This window comes from Sorex araneus, chromosome X, assembly GCF_027595985.1.
Source record: "Sorex araneus isolate mSorAra2 chromosome X, mSorAra2.pri, whole genome shotgun sequence".
Taxonomy (NCBI): Eukaryota; Metazoa; Chordata; class Mammalia; order Eulipotyphla; family Soricidae; genus Sorex; species Sorex araneus.
In genome coordinates, this window is record NC_073313.1 from 322,302,600 (window position 1) to 322,329,187 (window position 26,588).

Genomic DNA, 26,588 nt, shown 5'->3' on the forward strand with positions numbered 1-26,588 from the left:
CTCTGGGATCACCAGTGGTGGAATCTGAGGAGCCACATGTGTTTCTGGGGATTACAATGCAAAAATGCAAAAACCTTGCCACTGTACTCTCTATCTAGTCCCTCTTTCTCCTTCTTCCCTTCTTCTTTGTTTTCCTTTGAGGAGGCTTTCCTTGGGGTGAACATTTTGAAGATGGTAACTAAATAATCCATAATGAATAAAAAGAGCTGTGTGGAACTATAGTTATGATTCTCTTAAAGGTATAAATCCATACCAATGACTAAAATATCTGTATTTTCCAAGCCCCCTCATACTGGAAGAGAATATTCTGGGGTAAGTCACCACATTGAAATTTTTTTGAGCAGGTCATAGAAAAAAAATTTACTTCAGTTTTAACTTTTCATACAAATTTTTGATAGACTAATACAATTATGAACCATTACGCATAAACATAGATGCTGGGGTGTACAGAGAGGATTTAGAATGTCTATGTCTTTCACTGACAGGTTTCTTTCATTCTCTAAAAGTGGAAGATCTCTAATTGATCTAGTATGTAGGTTAATTTTGTATGTAATACTATTACAACTAATTTTTATATAAAAAGGTTAACTCTCCCAGGTTAAAACAAATGGAAACTTACCAAATGATGCCAAATGATTCTGCTGTGGAATGAGTTGTGGTGGTGAGAAGACCTTTATTTACCTTACGACCTAGAAAAAGTCATTTATTTCTTCTGAATAGCAGTTTCCTCATCTCTAAAATGGAAGTAATTATTAACTTATTTCAAAGAACTGCAAATATTAATTTAACTCATAATGTATCTGGTGCAAAGCAAATGCTCAGCAGCTATTGATTTCCTGGTTACCTCTACGTTCACTTCTTTTCAATATCCCAAATCAGGTCACACTGTACTCAAATCACATTGCACCATTGCGTGTACCTGGCTCTCGTTCTGGTGCTTCTCCTTTTCTTGTGCTTCACTGTGTGAAACTGTCATCTGTCAGACCTGCCTAAACTACACTCCTTCTGGGAGATGTGTCCCAAACTGGTGCTATCTGTAAAATGGTCCTTAGAACTTAAGCTTTCACAGTTTCTCTCTTTGAGTTTTTCTGGCAGTCACTATTTTTTTTCTAATTTGTATTACTTCCTTTGTATCTTTATCCTTAAGTTGATACGCTGTAGTTATTTTCTAATTCACTCTGAGGGAAGACACTGTAACACATACCTCTTGGTAACTCAGACTTGCCAGAATGACAGAGTCAACTGAGATTGCTCATTTCAGTTGGAGAGACTTTCTTTCCTAGAAAAAACTGAGTGACTGTGAAAAAAAACAAAACAAAACAAATACCAATTATATACTTCTAGAATCTAATGGAATCCAGCTAAACTGCTTAACAACAGAAAAGTGTCTGTTTTCCCCCATTTGGTTTAATGATTTTCCTGTAGATCTGCATCTCTTTCTATCACAAAGAAATCACTTTATCCTGCTGGGTAATTAATACAAATGTACAGTATGGCAAACATATTCCTGTTGACTGCTTATTTTGCTGGTAAATTACAGGAAATCCTATACAGTACACCTGGGATACCCTGCAGTTTGAAATTAGAATATAAAGTGTCTCCTAGTTCCTCCTACTTGGCCAGGATACTGGTATGATTGTGAAAATTTTTCTAGTTAGATATGTAATAACTGGCAGGACGGCAAATTCATTTGCATCCCCTTAGCTTAAAATTAATAAAGGTTTTAATTCAGATTTAGAAACAAACCTACAAAAAATCAACAAACCAACCCACCACCCTGTTTACAGCCCTCTGAGTTATTAGAAGGAAATGTGATACGGTGTCGGCCCCTAGTTGTGAATTCATTCAAAAAACATATGCCACGTACAAATTTGTAACCAAATCTTTAGAGTTTAAAATATTTGCCAGTAAAACTCCTTGGCTATGCTTTAGTTCTGCGTGATGTCACATCTATATGAGCCATGTGATAGCATTAAAATGGCCACAGCTGTTTCTGATTGAAGAGTCCCCTTCAAGGCAGAACCCAAATTCTTTACCACCCCTTCCCTTCCTCTGCCTGAGGCCTCTCTTTAGCAAAAGGACTTTATTATAAACATGGTCAGTTTCATAGCTTTTTATTCTCACAATAAACTCATAGTGGTTGAATGTTTTTAATACACACACACACACACACACACACACACACACACACACACACACACAAGATACAGTTACCACACACACCCCTGAAAAAAACTTCTGTTTGATAATCTTTTTATCAGTCCTCCCTGTCTGCTCAAGTACAAAACAAGCACCTTGATAGCTTCCTTTCTGTGGAGATAGGATAGGCAAGTTCAAATTGTTTGTGGGAAATAATATTAGATCATCTCTTCATGATAGGGATTGAATTAGAAAGTACAGTTAGCATGAACTTTGCTGTGATTAGCCCATCCTTTTTAATGTGTTTTTAAGTGTGTTCTAGTCCGCAATGGGTGATAAACAATTTCTTAGAGAGATAATTCATATCTTACGTTCCTGGACACACACTTGGCTGCAACCATTCAGCTCCTGGGATGGTGAAAGCATCCATAGATAATCTATAAGTATCTATAAGTATCTGCAAAATGTACTTTACTAAAACAGGTGAGATTTGCCCTATAGGTCTATAATTTGCAGACACCATTGTTTACAATTGCATAAAAAGTCCCTAGAATACAGTTAATACAGAAATCAAAGTAGATGGTTAGGAAGCTAAAGACTTTTACAGACACCTGTGATCCCCACAATATTCAAGAGCATGAGCAGTGCCTTCCTATTCTTAAATAAAGGACAGACCAGTTTAGATGTTGTTGAGCTTGTATGGGTGGTAATTCTGTATGCTTATCATGATCATTACAACCTCTATCGGTACACGATAGATTTTTTTTCTTTTTGGGTCACACCTGATGCACAGGAGTTACTCCTCCCTCATGTACTCAGGAATTACTTCTGGCGGTGGTCTCGGGACCACATAGGATGCTGAGAATTGAACCGTGTCGGCCTCGTGCGAGGCAAGCGTCCTACACACTGTGCTATTGCTTCAGCCCAATGGTACATGATAGATTTGAAAACAAAACAGAATCAAAGTAAAAAACAATGAATAGGTTGCTCACCATACACAGTTGGAGATGCTACTCGAGGAGATGACTGTGTGAGAAAAATCTCTGATCCAATCCCAACTTCTAGCCCCGCTGGACTCTTCCCAGGAGAAATATTGGTAGGGATATTTGTCTTTTGAGACATCAAATTTTCAGTTCCCCACCTCTCATCCCTGAATCTACATTGCTTTGTTGGTACATCAGAAGCAGGAAGTGAATACCTTCTCTTTGGGAAGTTAGCCAGGTGGTATCATAAAGAAAAATGCTTGTTTGTGTTTTGTGGTTAAAATTATTGGTTAGAGTGAACCCAAAGGGAATGAGAGAGAGAATGCTAATTATTGTACCTAAAGAAAAAGAGTGGTGGACAGAAACATTATTATTTGAATTAAGAGTATTTTGTCTCTTTTCTAACACTCCATTGAATTCCCTCAGTAAAGACACCTTTCCAGTGAGGCTTTTTTTTAAAATAAGGTATTTACTCACAGGGTTGGCCTCACAGTTTGTAAAATCGTAGAAACTTCTCTGGAATCTATATTCAAACCTTACAAACTTAATGAAAAATTGAAAATTGAGGTTATTAAGGGAAGGTATCAAATCATGTCAACTTTTGATGGACTAGGAACATTTAAGATATTGGAGCCATTGGATTCTTATTTTTAAAAACCATGATGTCACTGTAGAGAAATACTATGCCAGGTTGTAATGTAAAAAGCAGAATAATATGTAATATGTAATGTAATTTTCAAAAGCAGAAAGCTTTTGAAAATATCTAGGCTATGTTGAGAAGTTTATAACAATGCTGAAAAAAATACACAATGTACCTTTACTTCCCTCCACTTCTAGCTCAAGTGTCTTTGCCAAAAGCATGAAGGTGAGGCCAGCACTATTCCCCTTCTCTTCCAGGGAATAACCTGACTTTTTCTACTAGAACTTTCTCATTCATAAGAGAGTTGCAGTAAAACTAGTTTTTTAAATGATCTTTGGCTTCACTACTGCATGAACCTATTAAATGGTCTATAAACCTATTAAATAGAAATAACATTTACTTTCTATGGAAAAGGGAAATTACTTGTTTCTTCATGTAGGCTCGAGCATCCAGTAACATGGAATCATGTGTATACTTTTTAAAGACAATTAAGACAAGTCTTAACTCTCATTAAAAATGTATTGTGGTCTTTCTCTCTTTCTCTCTCTCTCTGTCTCTCTCTGTCCTCTCTTCCTGCACACAGGACTATAATATAATGTGTTTCAAAATAACTTATACTTATACACTCACTTTCAAAGACAATGATCTCACATTTTATGATTATTAGGTAGGCTTTCTATCAAAAACAATCAAAAAGCCATAAAGACTATTTTAACATAAAGATTAGAAGATTAGAAAAAATAAATATGTAAAGCTTTGCTAAGCAGAGACCTGATTGTCATCTACTAAAAATCAGGAAGGAGTAAGGATGGAAATACAGAGTAGAGGGTCCGTGGCTTATATCACTTAGAATCTGAGCTCTGACTGAAAGTCAGTGAAGAAATTCAGGAGATGAAACTGTAGATTGAAGGTCTTTCTCACAATGAAATCCAGTAGAAGGTGAGTTCACCTCTTAGGAGAGTTGGAAGAAGTTCTATCCTCTAAGACAGGAATACCCACAGTGGAGTAAGCTATACTTGGGGAACTCTGTGGACTGTTGGGTAGTTGAGTACCTTTGAACCTCTTGTTTACTTCTTTATCTCAGTTTTACACGTTTGCAAATCAGAGGTCTCAAGTTTCTACAAAATAGTGTAGAGCAAGAGCAACAACAAAAATAAAGAGAAGACAATGGGAAAATTGATTCACACATTTGAGTTGGTGGGTGAGGAGGAGTGAAAGGGAGAAACAATTAGGTCCTTGGGGCTCAGAGGTAGGTACAGTAGTGAGTGATGGATGTGGTTTTGGAATTATGGACATGAGAAACTATCATTATCAGATTGTAAATCATAGAATATTAAAGTAAAACAAATTTTTAAAAAGACAGAAAAAAAAGCTGCATGGTGGGTGGAGTTGGAACAACATCTATTTATTCACTTAAAATAAAAAAGAGAATGATCACTTTTCCTAGTATACCAAAATTTATTAGAAGTAGAAGTTAAAAAAAATTGTAGCACTGTAGCACTGTTGCCCTGTTGTTCATCAATTTGCTCGAGCGGGCACTGATAACGTCTCCATTGTGAGACTTGTTACTGTTTTTGTCATATCTAATATGCCACGGGTAGCTTGCCAGGCTCTGCCATGGGGGCAAGATACTCTCAGTAGCTTGCTGGGCTGTCTGAGAGGGACAGAGGAATGGAACCCCGGTCGGCTGAGTGCAAGGCAAATGCCCTATTTGCTATGCTATTGCAGAAAATAAGAGTAAAGGTGAATAAGAGACTACTATCCACTTTTCACACTGATCTCAGGAGGTATAAGTGTTTTGAACTATATTGGAGGGAAAAATATAACAGGATTAGAAAATATAGTACAGGGGTTAAGGTACCTGCATTGCATGTTGCTGACTAGTTACAGTCCCAACCACCTTCTCCCCCACCTAAGAAAATAATTTACTTAAAATAATATTGACAAATAGTAACGATGAAATCAAGAATTTTTGCATTCATAATTTCATTATACTTGTTTTAAATGACTTTGGATTGGTCAGGTGTAGGGAGCCATCTTACAGAGCTTGGCTCTTATCGTCTAGTCAAGAGGAGGCTGCTTGGGATTCCTGTGATCTTATCATTTCACCACTTGTCTCACTAGCCAACGGCCATGCCTGATCAACATTGTACTATTGTTCCTGTGGGGGTCCAAGCATGCATACCACCCCCTCCCACCAAGAGGTATAAGTATTGTAACTGCTGTTAATAAACTCTCTTTCTCTCTCTCTCCTCCTCCTTCTGGCTCTGCGTCTGTTCATTCGGTTACGTCCCCTCCTTAGCCCCACGAAGGGTTCTCCCTGCGGGACAGGACGGGACCCCACAGTCAGGCTTATACTTTTTACCACATTGTATTCCAAATAAAAGCAGAAAATGAAATTGCAGCCCATGCAATCATCTTCGTCCCCTAACATGTGAGTACTCCATAAGTCATGGAGTTAAAAAAATATTCAATTAAAGAACTGTGATTTACAAAGTTATTGAGTAGTTGGGTTTTAGGCATACAGTATTTGACACCAGCGTCAACACCAGTGGCAACTTCTCTCCACCAGCTCCCTTCTGTTTCCCTGGACCCACCTGCCCCTTGACAGGCACACTTCACAGTTCTGTCCTCATAGTGTGGATCTCAGGGTTTCCGTGTGTTGTCTGTGCTTTAGGTATATAGCTACACTTCATTCCCTTGAGAAAGAAACAAATTACTTTACTTTTGGCTTTGGCATCCAGAATGTGTGTATTCACTTCGCCTTTTAAACAGGATGTGAACTGGGAGTGAATCAGTAAAGAGTAGCTAATCATTTTCAGTCCCTGCATTCATCAATTGATTGTTTGACTACTCTATTGATTGTTTGACTACTTTACTGATTGTTTGACTACTTTACTGATTGTTTGACTACTTTATTTCTGGTTTCTGTTTAACTATTGCTTACTTTATTTTTGGTTTCTGTATTAATCAATGGATTGTTTAGCTAACTGCTTTATTTGGCTTCTGTAAATTTGCTTGCTTGCTTAGTGAAATTCTAAGAAGTGGTTTGGCCCTTTAAAAAACTCTTGTTTTTCACACTCAGGGCTGCTTCTCTCATTCAGGCTGGGCTTGAGAGAGTAGTTGCTGACCTGACAATAAAGGCTCCTAAATTTGAGACAAAATTATGACTTAGTGGAGCATTTTTAAGTGCCTAGCCTATAACATCCCACATCATTGACAGAAACCCCTGATCCCTATTCTCCCCATTACTTCCCTTTCTTTTCTTCCTTCACCTTTTATTTTTTTAGAATGTTAACTGATTCATGGTGGAAACTCTGACCATATTCTGTTTAAACTATTTCTATATCAGGGAGGTGACTCAGAATATTTCTTTGAATATTTACTATTTTCCTTCTTTTTTTCAAACCATGTAGTAAAACAAAAATAAAGGGACAGGTGGGCGTATGATGGTTAAAAGGTAATAAAAGAGGAGAAAGAGAAAAAGAGGAGAAGGAGGAATATGAAAAGATAAAAGCAGATTTCAAGGGATGCAAAATCTGATTAATATTTCCATTTTCTATAAACTCTATATTTCATGCTTATTTTCCCTGTAAAACATAGTATCAGCATAAGACTCATATTAATTTGAATCTCTCTTATCAGCAGATAAAATATCCTAAAATTTTGAAGTTATTTAAACAAGGTCAAGAGAGAGAAGTACATATGTTGATGTGACAAGTCACTTTGAGAAAATAAGATTACATTGGTGAGAAAAGATCATATCCAGTTAGAAAGAAACTGAATTTTATGAATTCTGAATTATGCTTCATGCACACATTATTAAAGGGTTCAGAGAGCACAATGCTGAAAGCAAATGCCTAGTGTAACTTATATGTAAAAGCAAATATACAATTTCTAATATACTAATTTTTAGCATAAGTTCACACCTGTTACAAATCAAATAACTAGCTTTTTTCTTAAAAGCCATTTTATGAATTTTGCTATTCAAATACTTATTTTTTTGAGACTTTAAGTGCTCATTAATTTTTTTTTTCAATTTGAAGGCCTAATCTAAAGGTCTTTTGTAAGAATTCTCTATAAGACATTGGAAATAATATATACATAAAAAATGTTGTATTTCTTTTCCTCATGTGTAATGTATAATTGGTGAGTCAAGAGAGAAGGTTGAGCTGTAGGTTGCCTTTGCAAAGTAACATAAATGAGAACCAAAGAGTGAATTTTATTCTCTTCAAACTTCTGATATTTGTTCATCTCACATATATACACACACATATATATATACATATATATATGTGTGCCTATAATAAATTGAAATCAGCAAAATAGAATTAATCTTACTTCTAGATTCTCTGGGATTTCTGTTTCATTTTTCCTCTGCTGTTTGTCACTTCTGTTGATGTTTTGTGTGAGTGAGAATGTGTGTGCGTGTGGTTTAATTATATGAAAATTATACTGGGGGTTCAGAAACCAGTGGCTTGAAAATTAACTGAATTATGAAAGCTGAAATGTTTCTCATAGCATCAGTTAATGACAAGGTCGCCACCACTGTCATATTCAAAAGAAATGTCACACTTGAATGGGGCTGAGATGGCTGTGTTGTCCCAGGGTTCCAGGTAGAGACAATGAAGCAGGGGCTCCTTGGGTACTGTTTCATCCCATGTTTGAATCTAATGCATTCTTCTTTCAACTCATTTTGGTTCTGCTGTGTTCCCATAACATATGGAGTCCCTAGGTATTCTACTATAACATGGAAACTTTTGGGGCTGGGAATAACAGATCATGAATAGATTGGAAATTCACTCTGAATGTCCTCTTGGGTGGTTGATGTAAAGACTCATTATGTGTTATTTCTTTCTCTTACAATAGTCAAATATGTCTAAAGTGGTTTGAATCCAAAAGGCTATATTCTTATCTAAATGCCACCTTAGCCTATGTGCCACCAGATAAATGATGACATATGTATGTCCCTAGTATCTTCTCCTACCTCCCCACTCTGGAAAACTATAGTTAATTGAAAAACAAGAAAAAAGAAAAACTTGAGTTTTGGATGAAATCAGTCGTCAATGAAGGAAAAACCCAAATAACACCTTGATGCGAGGCTTGTGTCAAACCAGTTGTCAGAACTTGTTCAAGTATTGCATATGAAAGGAAGGAGGGCTGGAATGGAGAACAATAATGATGCAGAACAGTGAGCCAGAGGAGAAGAATCTTCTTTTAGCAGATAACTCAAAAGGAGGCAAAAATATGTTTAAATCTCCTTGGACTTTAGTGAATGTCAAGGATCAGAATGGAATGTTACAAGGAGATACTGACCTGCCACTCCCAAATATTATAACTTCATCAGGCAGAAATGTATCACACCAAATTTGATACATGCATTGTTTTATTTTCTCCGTTTCTCTCTCAAGATGAGAGTTACCTAAAGCAGTTTAGAATTAATAAGCACAAATATATTCTTTCAATTTATGTCTTTTCTACCTGAAGTCTACATTCAGGGTATCACATTCAGTCTTCAAGGGGAAAAAAATATGGCTAACGGCTAGTGTTTTCCTGTCAAGTTTTTAATGTATAAAGTCATTTAACATTTGCAAAATATTTGTAAGGTTAATTATACCACATATTTTAGAAATGATAAAACCAACATTTGGGGAGAAAAAAAAGAGAAGTAATTTGTCAAGGGCAACCAACTAAAAAGCGGGTCAATGAGAATACAATGACAAATCATCAGAGCCAAGGTTTGTACTTGAACCCATTTTCACTGTTTTTAGAAAAAATCTCACTATGTTTTCAGACTAACCTTTATTTCTGTTTTACCCTAGACATAGCGGATCCTGTTTGTTCTAATTATCCACCCTCTTTACATTTGTCAGGAAAAGAAATTTACTGGAATGGATGATAGAGATTCTGTATGTATCAATGGTTCATTGGTACAGTGGCAATATTTACCTCACTGAAGTGGCAATAGTAGGACAGAACTTCAGCTTAGACTCCAAGTACCCAGGGAAGTGGAGGTGGAGCTTGACAAGGTAGGCTCCACACCCATGACTGTGTATTCAGGGCTCATAAGATAATAAAAATAGTCAAAGACATGTGGCGCCTCCTCTTCTCCCCAGTGCATATAAACTGAACATCATAGGAAAGGGAAGGTGAGGTGAGTGGTGAGGTAAGCAGTAACTACAGCAGTGAACCCTCAGTTGAGAATCAATCAATAATTCTGTCTAATTAGATTAAACAATATGTTGTGATTTTCCCTGATTAGTCATGCTGAAACACTAGCATCCCAGGGAAAAATATTCCTCAGTGTTTATTGTTTATAGAGTGAGAGCATTTGCAAAGAACATATTTGCAACTTGTTCTTGGGGGAGAAGTTGTATAAATACCTAAAGATGATTTATTGTAAAGTTTTGGCATTTACAAAAAGCAAGTGTCATATTTGGGGGTGTACATGGTGCTCAGAGAGTGAACTTTCAAAGAAGAAAGCAAAATGAAAAATACTGGTCAGAAATTTTATAGCTTTCATTCATCCAATACAGATAGGTGTCATTGGTACCCTCTGGGAGGAAAAGTAAGCTGGGGCTTCCTCTGCTTCTAGGAAGAGAGAGAAGTGATTTGAGAAAAAACCCAAATAACACCTTTGATACTAGGCTTGTGTCACCCCATGGCCATCTTCCATTTACCACTCTAATATCTGCCCCCAAATCCTGACTTTCCTGGCTCACAATTTAGCTTGGTAAAGTGTCCAGGCTTTCCCCCTCATAGGAGATGAAATTTACTGTATGTGAAGCCTATATCTCATGTTGGGCTAAATGTTTTTGTGAAATAGATTGACCATTTTGTACGTGTTTAAAAAGCTGTGTGTACCCTTTTGGATACTCACTAGATCACATTATATTTTGAGGGTTTTACTTGGATGAAATGATTTAATTACTTCATTATTCACTATATCCAAGGACGGAGATACTTTCATTTCCCTACTTTCACTTTTATGTTTGCAGATTTTTTTTTGTTTTTAAGCTTTAGGTATTGCAGTTTACAATATTCTTAATTTATAGGGTTTTGTGTATACAATGTTCTAACATTATATCTGCCAAAAGAATGTCCTTCTTTCTTCAACCAATTCCCCCAACATGCCATTTTCCTACCAGGTTGTCAGATTTGTAGACCAGATTTGTTTCGGTTGCCTTTAGACATTTGTTATTTCCCTGCTTTATTTGCTTGTATCCCATATAAGAGGGACACAGAGATCATTTAGTAACTGTCCCTGTTTCTGTCTTAACATGGTCCTCTCCAGATTCACCCATGTAGCAGCAAACTGCATGATTTTATACTTTCTCATACCAAGTAGTATATGTATTCCACTGTGTGTATATCCAGAGTCTCTTTATGCAGTCATCTGTTCTTAGTACTTGTCTTGTTTCTAGATTCTTGACGATTGTGAAAAGTGCTGCAAAATACACTGGAGCACAGATGTCTTTCTGATTAGAGTTCCTGGGCCCTTTGGTGTGGATGACTACTACTAGTCAATCACTGGATAATATAGAAGCTTTTTTATTTATGTTTTTGCTCTTTGGGTCACATCTGGAATTACTCCTGGCGGTGCTCAGGGGACCATATGGGATACTGGGAATCGAACCCGGGTCCTCCTCGTGCAAGGCAAATGGCCTACCCGCTGTGCTATCGCTCCAGCCCCTCCTCATGCTATTTCATCCCACCCCTTTGAAACTATTTCCTTTGTTTGGAGTTAACTTTGTTTTTATTGAGAACATTAAGTCTTATATTACCCACGATAAGGAATTTGTATACATCTTACTAAACTATTTCTCAACAAATGAATAAAACAACAATCATGTAAAACAACATCATCAGCAACAAATACATCAACAACAAAACAATGATATAAAAATTGCAGTGTCAAAACATAATAGCATGTGATGGGTTTTCTTAAAAAAAAACAGCAGCTATGAGTGTTTCTCTAGAGCAACTATAACCTATGACTCAGAGACACAGGTGACTGAACTTTGGGCTTCCCCTGGAGCTACAGGAGGCCACCCTAAGTTTTCTCAGCAAAAAGAGAGCAACCGTGGGTTTTTCACTACCTTAGCCTTGAAATGACATGTATCATTTACTCTCAACATTATTTCTATCATCAATTTCAGGAGGGCTGAGAATCTCAGTCAGCCGTGTACTAGGTCACTGGTAAGTTTATTAAAGGTCAATTGCAAATTCTTTAAATTCGTTCATATCTTTAATTTCATTGAATTAAATATTAAAGAAGCTCATTTTGATGACAAGATACAGCCAGGATTTTGATCCAAACTATCTTTTCATCAGAATCATCTTACATTTCACTGGTGGATTTATATGACAGGCAGATCTCTATCCATCCCCAAATCCTATAAAATAATTGTTCAAGAAGAAACCAGGAAAAGACGAAGAGAGGGAAAAGAGCATGGAGTACTTTTCCTTCACCCTTTCTGGATTGTGTCCCCTTTACTTTTCACCAATACTTAATGCACATCAACTTAAAAAGGAAGAGACAAAAATTACTGCCTGGCCTCTACCCCCCCACCCCCTGCCGCCACCCCACTGCAGTCATGTCCTTCTGCTTTACTGAACAGAGAGAAAACAATGGGGTCCCTGTGTAGAGAGTTCTGAGTCTTTTATCTTTCTACAGATTGAACCACAGTATTGATTCTTTATTGACCTAAACTGTCCTAAGCACGACTGTGGTTTTTTCTCATATAGTGTATGGGAGAGTTAAGGCAGATACTACTTTAATATTGATTTTTGTGAAAAAGGTGCAGGAAAGAGGGCAATTTGTGTCTGCAGTTGCTCTTCACTATAAAAGATACCATTGTTAGGAGCTTATAGCATTATATCAAGGGTCTTAATCTGTAGCAATCTTTTTTTACAACTTAGAAATAGGCTTGGGCAAATGTGTTATTGGTGTTAATGATATTTTGAAGTGAAGCAAATTTGTCAGCACTTCTAAGTAAACTGCTCAACTTAACTATTTGAGGGCTTGGCAGGTTGACTCTGAATACACAGAAATCCTCTTTACTTATTCCTTTGGAAACAATGTTTTATAGTATAGTGACATCATTGCTTGTTCAATGCATTTTTGAGAAATGGTAATTATTATCTGGGGCTGATAAGCCATCCATTTTTCCCTAGGCGAGTGCTGTTATTTAAAATAATAAAATGATTCTTGTTTCTAGAATATAATTCTGTAACTCAGTAGAGAGTAGGAAAAAAACTCACTCAAGAGAAGGCAATTTTATTGGCTAGAGTATAATGACTGGGTGAATATGGAGGTGGGGTTTTTGAATGAATAAATATTTTTAGGAACAGGATTTTTTTGTGTGATAGATATTTTCTGAAAGGGTCTCCAAAAAAACATAATGATAGCTTTTCTGAATCTGGCCAGTTAAGTCTAGAGAGGTTTTTAGTCTTTACAGTGTGGTTTGGTTGAGGTCATTTGCTTCCCTTCATGCGGGAATGAACAATGAGTCATTGAGAAATATTAATTATGTATTTACTGCACATAGACCTTGCTCCAAATATCTGACTATATAGGAGCATTATATAATGATGATTCAGAATCATGATTACAGATAATGAAGACTGAGAAAGGTAAAGTATGCCAACACACTATAAAATTTAAAAAAAATTCTGAATATGGAAGGACTTCTGTTACCACATCTTTAAGTGTTTGAAGGGTAGTACCCTTCCAGTACTGGGTAAAATATCACATGGAAGTTTTCTGAGTTGGAAGATATAGTTCTTCTCAAGATACTAAGAACTCATTATGATTGGAAAGTCTATACATTGCTTGACATGTTTAAAGTGATGAATTCCTCTGGTGAATGCTGTTAGTGATTTTTAGCACTCTCCATTGGGCAAAGTATATCTCTTTGGTCTAAGACTTATAGACAAATGCTAAGAGATGCATCAAATATTTAACTGGTAACTTCATTGTAACACCTGGTTTCTTCTTAACATCTCAAGAAATCCTAATAAAACACTTGCTCTAATGGTCATTGGCTGCCATGAAAAACATTTTTCTTTTACCTATGTGGTTATCTGGAAATGTCTTCTACTGGGATATCATTGACCTATTTTGTATATATTAAAAATATGCCTGGTACAGATTTTTAAAAGAAGGCCAGAAAAAAATGTTATTCCAAAAAGAATTACCAGATTTGGTGATTTGATTGCATTCTTAATCAGCTTTCCACCTCTACATTTACCTTAAATCTCCATGTTGTTACCAAAGTTTTTCAAAGTGCAAAAACCATGCCCCATATTGATTGGCATAAGTATAAATTGTTCTTAGAGTTCATAAATATATTTTATAGCAAACACATACATATACATGTACATACACATGGCCTTACACATTTGCCACTTGAAAGCTAGACTGCTGTGAAAATAAACATTAGTTCATGTTGCAGGCTTTTAAAGAAAGCCGATAATGCAATGAAATAAGCATTTTATATTCTTATTTGCAACCCAAATTTTCCTTTTTTTAAAATTTTACTAAACTTCCTATTTGTGGTAGAAAACAAGCTGTCAACTTGAGGGAACTTCATGCTAAAACTCATGGCTTAAATTATAAATGAGTTAGGTGCTGGAGTGTTGTACAATGGATATAGCAATTGCCTTGCATGTAGCCAACCCAGCACCACCTATGGCTCCCTGAGCAGTATTCAGGAGTGATCCCTGTGTACGGAGCCTGCTTGGGAGTAATCCCTGAGTGCAAAAAGGTAGGGCCCCCCAAAACAAATTTATAAGTAAGTTGGAAGCATTAAGTGACTAGTTGGATATATTTCCTAAATGGTTTGGAATAGTCCAGGAAGCTAGCAAAAGCTACTTACTGAAGAAAATACTAGTTTTTTTTTTAATTTGACTTGTTCAAATAAAACCTAAGTATGTTGTTGTTGAACAATGGGCATGTCTTCTCCCAAAAAAGTTTTTACAGCGATAGAATGACTAGAATGACACAGAGTCACTGGAGGAAGTTTATTACCAAGAACAATAAACATCATAAAATTTGGGGCTCAGTGGTATTCAAGCTTGCAATCTTCCTTTCATTATCCACATTCCCTCACTGCATATATTTTTTATAGTGCCCCAGTAAGGAGATAGAGCAAGAGATGGGAGGTAGTCTTGCCTTTGCAAGCAAAGTTTTTTTTTTTCTTTTGTGTCACACCCAGCGATGTACAGGGATACCTCCTGGTTCATGCATTCAGGAATTACTCCTGGCGGTGCTTGGGGGACCATATGGGATGCTGGGAATCGAACCTGGGTTGGCCGCATGCAAGGCAAACGCCCTACCCACTGCACTATCACTCCAGCTCCTCCAGAACATTTTTAAATATCAAGGAGCATTTTTAGTTATCATGATGGCCAGTGGAAAGAATTCTAGATAATCATAAAGAAGAAATTTATTGTCTTCTATGGAACTTTGGAAGTCCGTACAACAACTTCATGTAAGCAAATATTTATAATTTGTTATATTATGAATGTAATTCAAATTTATATTCACTTGTATCACTTATCATCCCGTTGATCTTCGATTTGTTTGACCAGGCGCCAGTCACGTCGCCATTTGTCCCTGTCACGTGCTAGTGCAGCCCAATGATATCTGCTTGCTCCAGGAACAGGAAGAGCCTCAAACTGTTAATATTCACATATTAGAGTAATTTTATTGCAAAATGGCTTCTAAGAATGTTATTTCACCCATCCCCACCCCAGAAAGTCAGACCATACCTCATTTCATTATAAATACCTCCAGGAAACTGCTTATCATCTTGGAAAGTCACACTATTGCCCACTTCATGGTTCTAGATTTTCTACTGAACCCATCCATATAGCTCATGTTGATAACATATATATAATATATAATTATTATACTAACTCTATATAATTTCAATCAACTATTTATTATACAATATAACAAAATAGATACATTACCAGTGAATTTTTTCATTTGATGTGATAGAGAACCACTGATTAAAAATATAAAAGATCGAATTTATTTCTGCTATGTGTTATCTCATTTCTAAAAATAATCATCAGGCTTTCCTCATAATTGATTACTTCTGATTTTGACTTGAATTTTTTTAATTGTTTATTTACAACACCTAACACCCTTTGTCAGTGCAATCTCACCAGAGTGCCTCAGCCTGTATTGGATAAATTTTTCTCTCAGATGAAATTAATTGTGATATTGCAATTGTAACATTGTAGTATCAACTTCAGTTTGCCTTTATTCTAGAACATAAATGATTGTTTTTAGATAATTCAGTTTGGTTTTCTGTCTTTCTTTTCTTTTTTTCATTTTTTTTGTTTGGAGATGCTATTTATTTCCAATTTTTCACTTTAAAATATATATACAACAAATATTTCAGAATTTCAATGAAACAAACAACAGATCTTCCCTCCTGGTCTTCTAGGAAGGATTTGAAACTGTGGCAGTAAAATATGTAAGTTCTATTGAATCTAATTTGAATGCAAACATAGAAATTAGGAGGAAAAAAGAAATAGGTACTATAAACACAAGAATTTATTTACTTAAGGATAAATTAATGGAGTAAATAACACTGACCATTGAGTTCAGACTAAGACCCTTGGCAATAATGTCCAAAGGGCCAACAGTTGTTTAAAACTGCATTGGTATTTTTCTAATTAGAGGAGATCATATACTGATTCAGTAAGGAAAAGAGATTATCACCATGCTAAATTCTCCAGCTATCTTCTCAGAGAGAAAAGTTTTTTTTTTTTTTGGTACATCTACAAAATGGAATACTATGTAGCTGTTAGAAAACATGAAGTCATGAAATTTGCATATAAGTGGATAAACATGGAAAGTATCATGTTGAGTGAAATGAGTCAGAAAGAAAGAGACAGACATAGAAAGATTGCACTCATACATGGAATATAATGTAGCAGAGAGGTACGATCTAGCAGTGATGCAACTTCTGGCAGAAATTTCTCGTTTTCTTTTTTAAATTGTTGGCCATACCCTCTTGACTCAGGGCTTACTCCTGGCTCTGCACTCAAGGGTCATTCCTGTTGGTGTTCAGAGGACCATATGGGATGCTGAAGATCAAATTCACGTGCAAAGCAAACACACTACACCACTGTCCTACACCCCTGCTTTTCTGGACATGATAAGAGTCAAGGATTTTGTTAAAGTTCATACTGTTCTTACTGAGAATACAAGACAGGTAAGACTATTCCGTCAGCATCCATTCTAACAAACAATAGTATCAGAGGCAAGTTTTTTAAAGTATCTTTATGAAACTTAACGATTTCCAGGTTTATCAGCTGGTATGTAATATGATTGATCTACAATTACTTCAGAAAGGTCAAATGCTCGATCAGTAGCTTTGCAGAAAAAATACTGACAGTAGTATTCCAAGTTTATGTACCACTGAGAACTGTTTCTATTCAAATGAACAAAATTATCTGTATTATGAGCTGGGGGATTTTGTTTAGGCCTTATGTTACTAATTTCTATCTAGTTCACCTTACTACCTCCCTTGAAATTCATGCTCACTATAGTTAAACTTGGTTTTCACATCATTTTTAGGATAAATAAATGTGCTGGAGTTCTCTAAGTTTAAAAAGAGAAGCCTGATATTGACTTGAATTTTCCAAATATCTTGACTATGGACTTACAGAGTGAGAGAATGCATTGATCATTCTGACACAATTACTTTTCCCAAGTAAAAAGAATTATCCATCACATTAACTTTTTGGCTTTATTAATCAATTTCTTGGCTAGTTGATTTATATGTAGCTGTAAAAGACGAACTCATCCGTCAGATGGATATCTGATCCTGCAAGTCTAAGGCTGTGTCATGAAAAGAAATTTCTCAGCAGAATGTAAACTTCATGTGGACAAGGATTGTTGCATATTGCTGTTTGTTGCTTTTGCTTTCTCAATAAGATCTTGTTGCATATGTTTTTAAGGAAAGAATATTTCTCCAAATCAGACAAACTTCTAGGAAGCCCTCAAAGGCATCCCTTTCTCTAGTCCTCTATCTAACTCCACCCTGTTGTCAGTCATGTCTATTTTCAGACCATTGTTAGACCACGCTTGGAACTTGGTATTCAATTTAGCTCCTCTTCTTTTCATTAGGCAATCATATCCACAGAAAAGAAAGTGTATGTACCCCCATATAGATTGTTCAGATTCAGAAATGACAAATTAGGATGAGGACTGAAATATGTGTGTATGGTGTGTGTGTGCGTGTGTGTGTGTGTGTGTGTGTGTGCATGTGTGTGAGAAAAAGACAGAGACAGAGATGGAAACACAGAGATTTTGAAGAACTGATGAAGGAAAAGAATGGGAAAGAAAAATAGGAAAACAAATAGTTCAATGAGTTTTCTCTTTATTAATTGCCCTTATATTAACTTTCACAGACATTCAGCAAATAAAGATAGAGATTATTTAAATTGACCATTATGAAACTAAAATTCAAAAAATGAAAATTATGTGGAAAAAAGGTGTCAATTTGATTTGTTAATACAGTCAAAATAGTGGAGACCTGAAATCACTGTCACTGTCATCCTGTTACTCATCGATTTGTTCCAGCGGGCACCAGTAACGTCTCTCATTGAAAGACTTATTGTTACTGTTTTTGGCATATCCAATACGCACTGGTAGCTTGCCAGGCTCTGCTGTGTGGGCTCCATACTCATAGTAGCTGGCTGGGCTCTCTGAGAGGGGCGAAGAATCGAACACACGTTGACCACGTGAAAGGCGAACGCTCAACCGCTGTGCTATTGCTCCAGCCCGGAGACCTGAAATAAGATTGTAATTAGAGGATAAAATGACCTGACCGCTAAGAACAAAAAAATGTTTAGATGTTTGAATCTAAAGTAAATGAGTAAGCTATTGTTACAGAAAAAATAAAGCTAAAGTCAAATGAAGCTTATTGTTTTAAAATAAGAGATAGCTGAACATGTTCTAAGCCTCTACTCCAGAGAGAGAGAGAGAGAAATATTAGACCATTTCAAGCTAACGATAGAGAAAGAATAATTGGTGAATCAAGAGTCTGAATGAATTGGTAGAGTACATCTAAATGTAGACTCATCCCCAAATTATTGATATATGATTCCCTGAAAACCATTTAATCTGTCATATTTCAGAAATCTCACAGAAACTTACTTGGAAAGAGGCATCATATATATGAATCTAAAATAAATGTTCATATTAGATTTAAAGACAACTTTAAGAAAAAAGTTCAAGTTAAGCTTAATTGTGTTGTATAACTTCTCCCAAATACATAGCTTAATAATAATTCAAATAATTCAGTTTATAAAATCTAGAGAGCAATAAGGACAAAGTAATATCATTTTCTATTTATTTCTTTATTAAAAATTTATTTGTAGAATTTTATTTATAATTAGATACTCTCTTAACACTAGTATGTTACATGTGGTATTTCTGTGGTTTTTTTAAGAATATTATTAAAACAGGATTTGAAAAATAACAAAGGGTAAAATTACTGTGGTGGATATACCTCTTCAAATAATAAAAATCACAAAAGAAATAAGAAATAAAAAAAAATGACACAAGTGAGTCTGGAAAGTCAATAAAATGTGAGTGTATAGTCTTTAATTTTTAAATGTTATTTAATAATTTTGTGTCAAGGATAAAGTGAAATAAGAGCTCAAATATAATAACTCACATCACATCTCCTATCTAAATGTAAATATACAAATACCGAGAGGCATATGTCAGTGATCACTTATAAAATTCTTATACATTCACTCCACTCAGATTTCCTGCAAACAAGCTCTTTAACACAAAATAAAAATAAAACAATGGTAGGTCCTCAGACTGTAGAAATGATCCTCAGAATTTGTGCCTTAAAGTTTATACAAACCTATAGAAGAATTATTTAATAAATCACATAATTTAATTCCATGATTATATAATTGTGAGCTCGGGCATGAGCATTTTGCCTATAAAATCTATTTCCTCCACCTGAAAGATAATATTTAGATTTTGAATAAAAATAAATCATTAACAATAGTACTTATTTTTTGACAAATCTGCATTTATCATATAAATAATGAGATTAAAATAAATATAGAAAAATAAAGATCATTCATAATGACCAAACACAGAGGATTTAGGTATCATATTTCTTCCAAATTTTTTGTTGAATTGTGTACATAGTTGATATTATATTACAGAGCAATATAGAATTTCAGTTTTTTTGTGTAACATAGAGGTACTTTCTTATTGCTCCATTTTTTATAAGTATATCTAAACTAATGCAACGTGAACTATTTTATGTATTAGATTAGTCAATATGAAATTGCTTTTAATTTTAGTACCTTTTTTTTTAAAATGATCATTTCATAGGATTTGGCATATGTTAAGATAATTTACCTATAAGTTTTAAATTATTTTTCTAGTCTTATTCACTTGTATCACTTGTAGCCCTGTTGATCTTCGATTTGCTCAAGCGGGCTCCAGTAGCATCTCCATTTGTCCCTGTCACGAGTCAGTGTAGCCCAATGATACCTGCTCGCTCCAGGAACAGAGCCTCAAATCGTTCATTCAGAGATTTGACGAAGAAATCTCACCATCTAGTTGGAGGGCGGCCACAAGGTCTTCTGACGTCCCGTGGAATCCAGTCTGTAACAGTTCTAGTCCAACGGTCATCTCTGAATCGCATTACATGACTGGCCCATCTGATTTTCGATGCCTTGGCAAATGAGACAGCATCCCTGATTTTTGACCGTCAACAGAGGTCAAAACTCCACATAGGGACACATGGCCTAGAGTGGAACCGATCAGGGTGAGAGACTATCTGAATTCATCATGTCGACCAAGACAATCCATGGTAACTCACAGTTCCAGAAGGCCGAATCTAAACGCTGGTCATGGGAGTCTCCCGGTGGACAGTTCCACAATGAAATTGACCACATCATATTCAATCAAAGGTTTTGCCTGACCGATGTCGCTGTTGTCCCAAAATTCCAAACGGGATCGGACCACCATTTCTTTCGTGCGAAATTCTACTTCACAGAGCAGGGAGAAAAGTCTGCAAAATTTAAGTCCAAGAAGACAAGTCCCCAGAATGACCTCCAACTGGGAGCTCTTTGGCACTATTGCAGCCACGTGGGAAGATGCCGTCCTTGACAACATCGATGAGGGATACGATCGACTGGGTCAGCACCTACATGTCTGTGCAAAGAATGCCGAGAGTGAGAAAGCCACAGACGCCTGTCTTCGGAAACTCTCGAGCTCATTCATCAACGTGGTTTGGCGAGAGTCTCAGGCAACCACAAGCTAACGTCCGAGCTCACAAAGCTGTGCAGAGATGCGATAAATGAAGACCTCAAAGAGAGAAGAGCAGCAGTGTTGGCCAGTGCAGCAGAAGCCAGGAAAAGTATTCGCAACGCTTGTCTGTCCTTCGCCAACTACAAGACCAAGATGACTGCCCTCTGATGTCCTGATGGATCTATCACATTCTCCAGAAAGGCAATGGAGAAAATTATTCACAACTTTTTCTTGGATCTCTTTGATAGCCATGTCCACCTGCCCACATACCAAATTCTGCAGGATGGATATGTCATTCCCAAAGTTCTTCCTTCTGAAATCCGACATGCCATTTCACTCATAAAGACTCGTACAGTACCTGGTCCAGACAAGGTCAGACCCGAACACCTGAAGAATCTGCCGCCAGTATTCATCAATACACTGGCCCAACTCTTCACATGCTACCTGTCTGAATGCAAGGTTCTGTCCCAGTGGAAAACCAGTAGGACCATTCTGTTGTACAAGAAGGGAGACATCCACAACATCAGCAACTGTCACCCAATCTGCCTGTTGTCTGTCGTCTACAAGTTGTTCACTCGTGTCATCCTGAATAGAATAGGCAGAACTCTAGACAAAGGACAACCATGCGAGCAAGCCGGGTTCCGAAGAGGATTCAGCACGATAGACCTAGTTTTATTAATTATTAAAAACATGTTGAAATGAGTGTTCTTTGTATACATACTTATTGACATTTCTGATAATTCCCATAGGATATACCATAATATAATAGAGCTGGGAATTATCATACTTGTGGTAATTTAACATTCATTTGAAGAGAACTTCCAAAATATTAAGCAAAATTAATTCCTACTAACCATGTGTGAGACATCGGTTTAATCACATGCTCATTATTAGTGAATATTTTTGTTTCTCTGTAATTTAATAGATTATAAAATCGCAATGTGAACAAAATTCAGCTATTCTTTAAATTTAATTTTATTTAATAATAAGAAAAAATCATTTTCCATGTTAGTCATTTGCAGTAACTCTCTGGGGAATTATCTTGCTCTGTTCTTTGTTTGTTTAATGTTCTAGGTTTTTTTTTCACCCTCATTTTCATATTCCCATAGCTGTGATTTTATCAGTCTAGCTTGTTATTGGCTGCTTTTGATTTTGTTTGGCACACAGAAACTTTTGCACCTTTAGTTTTATGAAAATTTTATTTTGATAAATAGTTTGTATGAGGTGTATTTGCATAATTCCAAGTATATTAAAAGAAAAAGTAAATATTAATATTCATAGTTAAAATGTTCCACTTTTGTTAAGCATAGTGAACAATATTATGAACGTTCGAAGAAAAAAATAACTTCACTTGAGTTATATTTTAGCTTTTAACAAATTACTTTATCTCACTAATCCTCAATTTTCATATCTCTAAAATGGAATTATAACACAACATCACTGTATCACTGTCATCCCGTTGCTCATATATTTGCTCGAGCAGGGACCAGTAACATCTCTATTGTGAGACTTGTTGTTACTGTTTTTGGCATATTGGATAATACAACATAAATATTCAAAATATTTTTAATATTAAAACAATAAATGTAGATCACTTCATGTAGTATTAGAATACTAAAAGCAGTTAGTAATGGTCTTAATTATTTTTAATTTAATGAGACAGTTTTTTTCTTATGACTTAGCACCACATATGGTCCCTCAAGCTTCACAAGGAGTGATCTTTGAGCAGAGACAGGAGTAGCTGTGAGCACCACTGGGTGTGAGCCAAAGTCAAACAAAACAGAAAAACTTAGTTAAATAACTTTCCAAAGGAGGCACATGAGAAATATTTGACAAAATTATAGTTATAACTAATTTTAAATATAAAAATATCAAAGTCATAGCATATATCATAATCTCTAAATCCAAATTTTCAAAATTACTATTTTCTGGTATCATAGATAGCTGAAAGATAGACTCAGGAATACTAAATTATGCCATGTACCTGGTCTCAATTCTACAGTCTGCATTATATTAGTTTGCCCATCAAATTATGGCCCCAACTATTCATTATGTATTATTTAAGGGTATGTTTGTGCTACAGTGACATAACTTACTAGGTATTACCTATTATAGGGCTTATGCAGCCTTGGAAATTCACTGAAAAGATTTGCATTTTTCTGTGCATTATTTGCATTAGGCTCAGTCCTGGTAGATAATGTTTGCAACCCCCACCCCGCCCCATATAAATGAATATATAAATGAATATATGTACCTAGAACGTTCATAAAATTAATTTGACAATGCACCCAGTATGGCAAGGACATTCTTTGGTAGTTGAGACAATAAATAAGATACTCAGATTTAGCACCCTGTACCTGTTCTTTATAATTTATCTGTATGAATTTGTGGTGCTGTTAGAAGTTAAACTATATTTTAAAGATATTCCCGTATTTCCCACGAACTATTTTCAGATTTCAAAAGAGAAGGAGACATTCTTTGAAGAATACAAGTGTAATGTCAAGTTAAAAGTCACGTGGAAGGTTTGGATAACTGCTGGTAGTATCAAATCACTGCATGATGGATCTTCTCACCATTATGAGCAAAGGTCATTAAGACCTTTGAAGTCATCCAAATAATGGATCCTAATCACACACACAGACATATATATATATATATGTTATGTATATATATATGTCTGTGTGTATATGGATATATATATATGTACGTTCAGACATATTCCTTCATTCCACACACATGAAGGAACTGGCAGAGGAACCCAGGTGTGTGGAACCCGGGATCGAGATCTCCAAGGCTGCTCAGATTGGAACTGGGCCTCTTCCACCCAGGTCTCCCATTTTCCAGTAGCTAGGCAGTCACACCCAGAAACTGCCCCCGATGCTGTGTAATTCCATCAACGGTCAACATCAAGAGACTATAAAACCAAGCTCCTGGAAGTGCGCAGCCACAATGCTTACATGTAATAGCCTAGTTCTCCATCTTGGAGAACCTGACATCTACGGAGAGTCTATTGCCTGCTCGGAAGAGCCTGTCAAGCTCCCTGTGGTGCATTCATATTCCAAATACAGTAACAGATGTATACATATCTCTTAAAGAGCCTGGCAAGCTACCGAGAGTATCCCGCCCGCATGGCAGAGACTGGCAAGCTATCCATGGCCGTTTCAATATGCCAAAAACAGTAACAATAGGTCTCATTCCCCTGACTCTGAAAGAGCCTCCATCGTTGGGAAAGACGAGTAAGGAGAGGTTGCTAAAATCTCTGGTATGAGTGTAATACCCGAGATGTTACTGGTGCCTGCTAGAGTAAATCGATGAACAATGGGATAAAAGTGATACACACACACACACACACACACACACACACATATATATATATATATATACGCACACACACATATATACATACACACAAATACAGAGGGTGTGTATGGGGGAGAGAGAGGGTGGGGGGAGAGAGAGAGAGATCTTAGCTCTTGTTTTGTCTTACTTATTTGGGCCACTCAAAGAACAACTCTTGAGGGTCACTTTTTAAACATACCTTTTACTTTATGATGAATTAAAAGTAATGTTTTAATATAATATTTAAATATCATGCCTCTGAGCTTTTCCAACATTTGCCTTCTGGGCATGCCATGAATGTGATGTAATATTATTTCTGGAGTAAAAAAACTCCCCTTTGTTTTCTGATGACTCAGGATGCTATTTACTTTGTGCACCTATTCAGTTGTATTATGTTTTTATGTTCTCTTCTTTGGCCTGCCATAAAGCACCATCACAGCTGATGGCTAAGCTTTTTGTCTTAGAGGTAGGAAGAACACTCACAAACACAAGTACTGATGTTAATTTGTTGCTTGAAAAAAAACATCTTTTATATGCCTTTAGATTCTCCTTTAGGAAATAACTAAATTTTAGCTTTATGATGCAAGATATTTTAATTTTTGTTCTTTAATTCTTTTTATTATATTGTCCTTTGATTGTTTACCAAAATCCGTGAGGATTTGTTTGTCTGTTTTTGCTTGCTTGCTTTTAGGTGGAAGCTTTCCAACTGTAAGTTGCTTCTAAAATTATTAATCCTAAATAATTTAGACTTTAAAGAAATAGAACAAACATGACAGAATTCTTAAAGATAAAAATACTACTTTTTACATAATAGTGTAGGAACTATTTCCAATCTCTTCTAGCATGCATGTCTCTATAATACCTGTGGTATTACTGCTTGCCATGGGCACTTTGTCTAAAAGCCTGGGCATAAAATGCATACAATTCAAATCACCTGTGTTTCCCATTTGAAAACTCCTATAGTGCTGAGTGGCGTTTAGCTCTCCACAACCCTCCAATTCCCTCTTAATAGAACTGATATCCTTGACAATGTTCAATAGTGACAGCTTTATAAAAGGTATTCTTTTATCCTTCTATATGGCAATCTTGATCCACTGAATTACAAAACTCATGGGTACAAAAAGATTTAGGATTAATAATAATTGGAGTTTAGAGAAATATATGTTAAATACTATAATGCTCTGGACAGTCTGATTTAACTCCCTGTAATAAGACATCAATATTTTTGTTGTGAACTATTCCAAGGGGGACAAATACAAATTATAAATAACCTAACATAGATTCAGGTAGGTCATTTCAGGTTAGTTTACATTTTGGAGAAAAACATATTTAATAACTATCAGATATTAGGGGTTGGAGTGATGGTACAGCAGGTAGGGTGCTTGCCTCGAATGTAGCCAACCTGGTTTCTCTCAGTCTGCCACCACATATGGTCCCGTAAGCTCCCAGGAGTGAGTGATCCTTGAGCACAGAATAAGGAGTACCTGAGCACCAATGGGTGTGGCCCAAAACCAAAACAAGTAAAACAGTTAGATATTGAATACAGAAAGAATGGGATTGCTGCTATATAATAGGAATAAGCAAGCTGTTACATAAAGGGAAAGATAGTAAATGCTTTAGCTTTTTATTTTATACTATATCTGATTCAAATACGATATTCTACACTTTGGTCCATAACTAATCTATAAATGTATAGAACTGTGTACCAATAAAGCGATTTATATAGGGGCCAGGAATATGACTCAGGGTTAAGGGGATGCCTTGCATTACAAGAAACTTGGTTCAATCACTGGTACTGCAAAAATAAAACAATAACTATTTGTATAAATGCATAAGACACAAGATTTGACATGTGAGCCATTTTCTAGCCAGTGATCCAAAAATCATCATTAAAATAATATATTAACTTTGCATCAAATCTAATAGTTTGCAAAGGTTTCTTTTATTGGTATTTGAGGAAACTTCTTTGAGAAGTTTAATGAAAAATAAAACATTACTGTTGATCAGACCTGTTCCATTATCTTTTTAAATTCCAATTCAAATGTATATGCAAACAGTATTTTGTTCTAGAGGAATACTTCTCACCTAGATGCAAGTGAGATCAATAATTTAATTTACTTACATGGTTTACATTTTGTATTAAAAATAAGGATTAGATATATAGACATTATTG

General features: G+C 35.9%; 1 pseudogene; it reads right to left on the reverse strand.

The window, feature by feature from the left end:
• Positions 1 to 15,318: 15,318 nt before the first annotated feature.
• Positions 15,319 to 26,588, reverse strand: part of LOC129400028 (uncharacterized) — a 91,563-nt pseudogene continuing 80,293 nt past the window's right edge.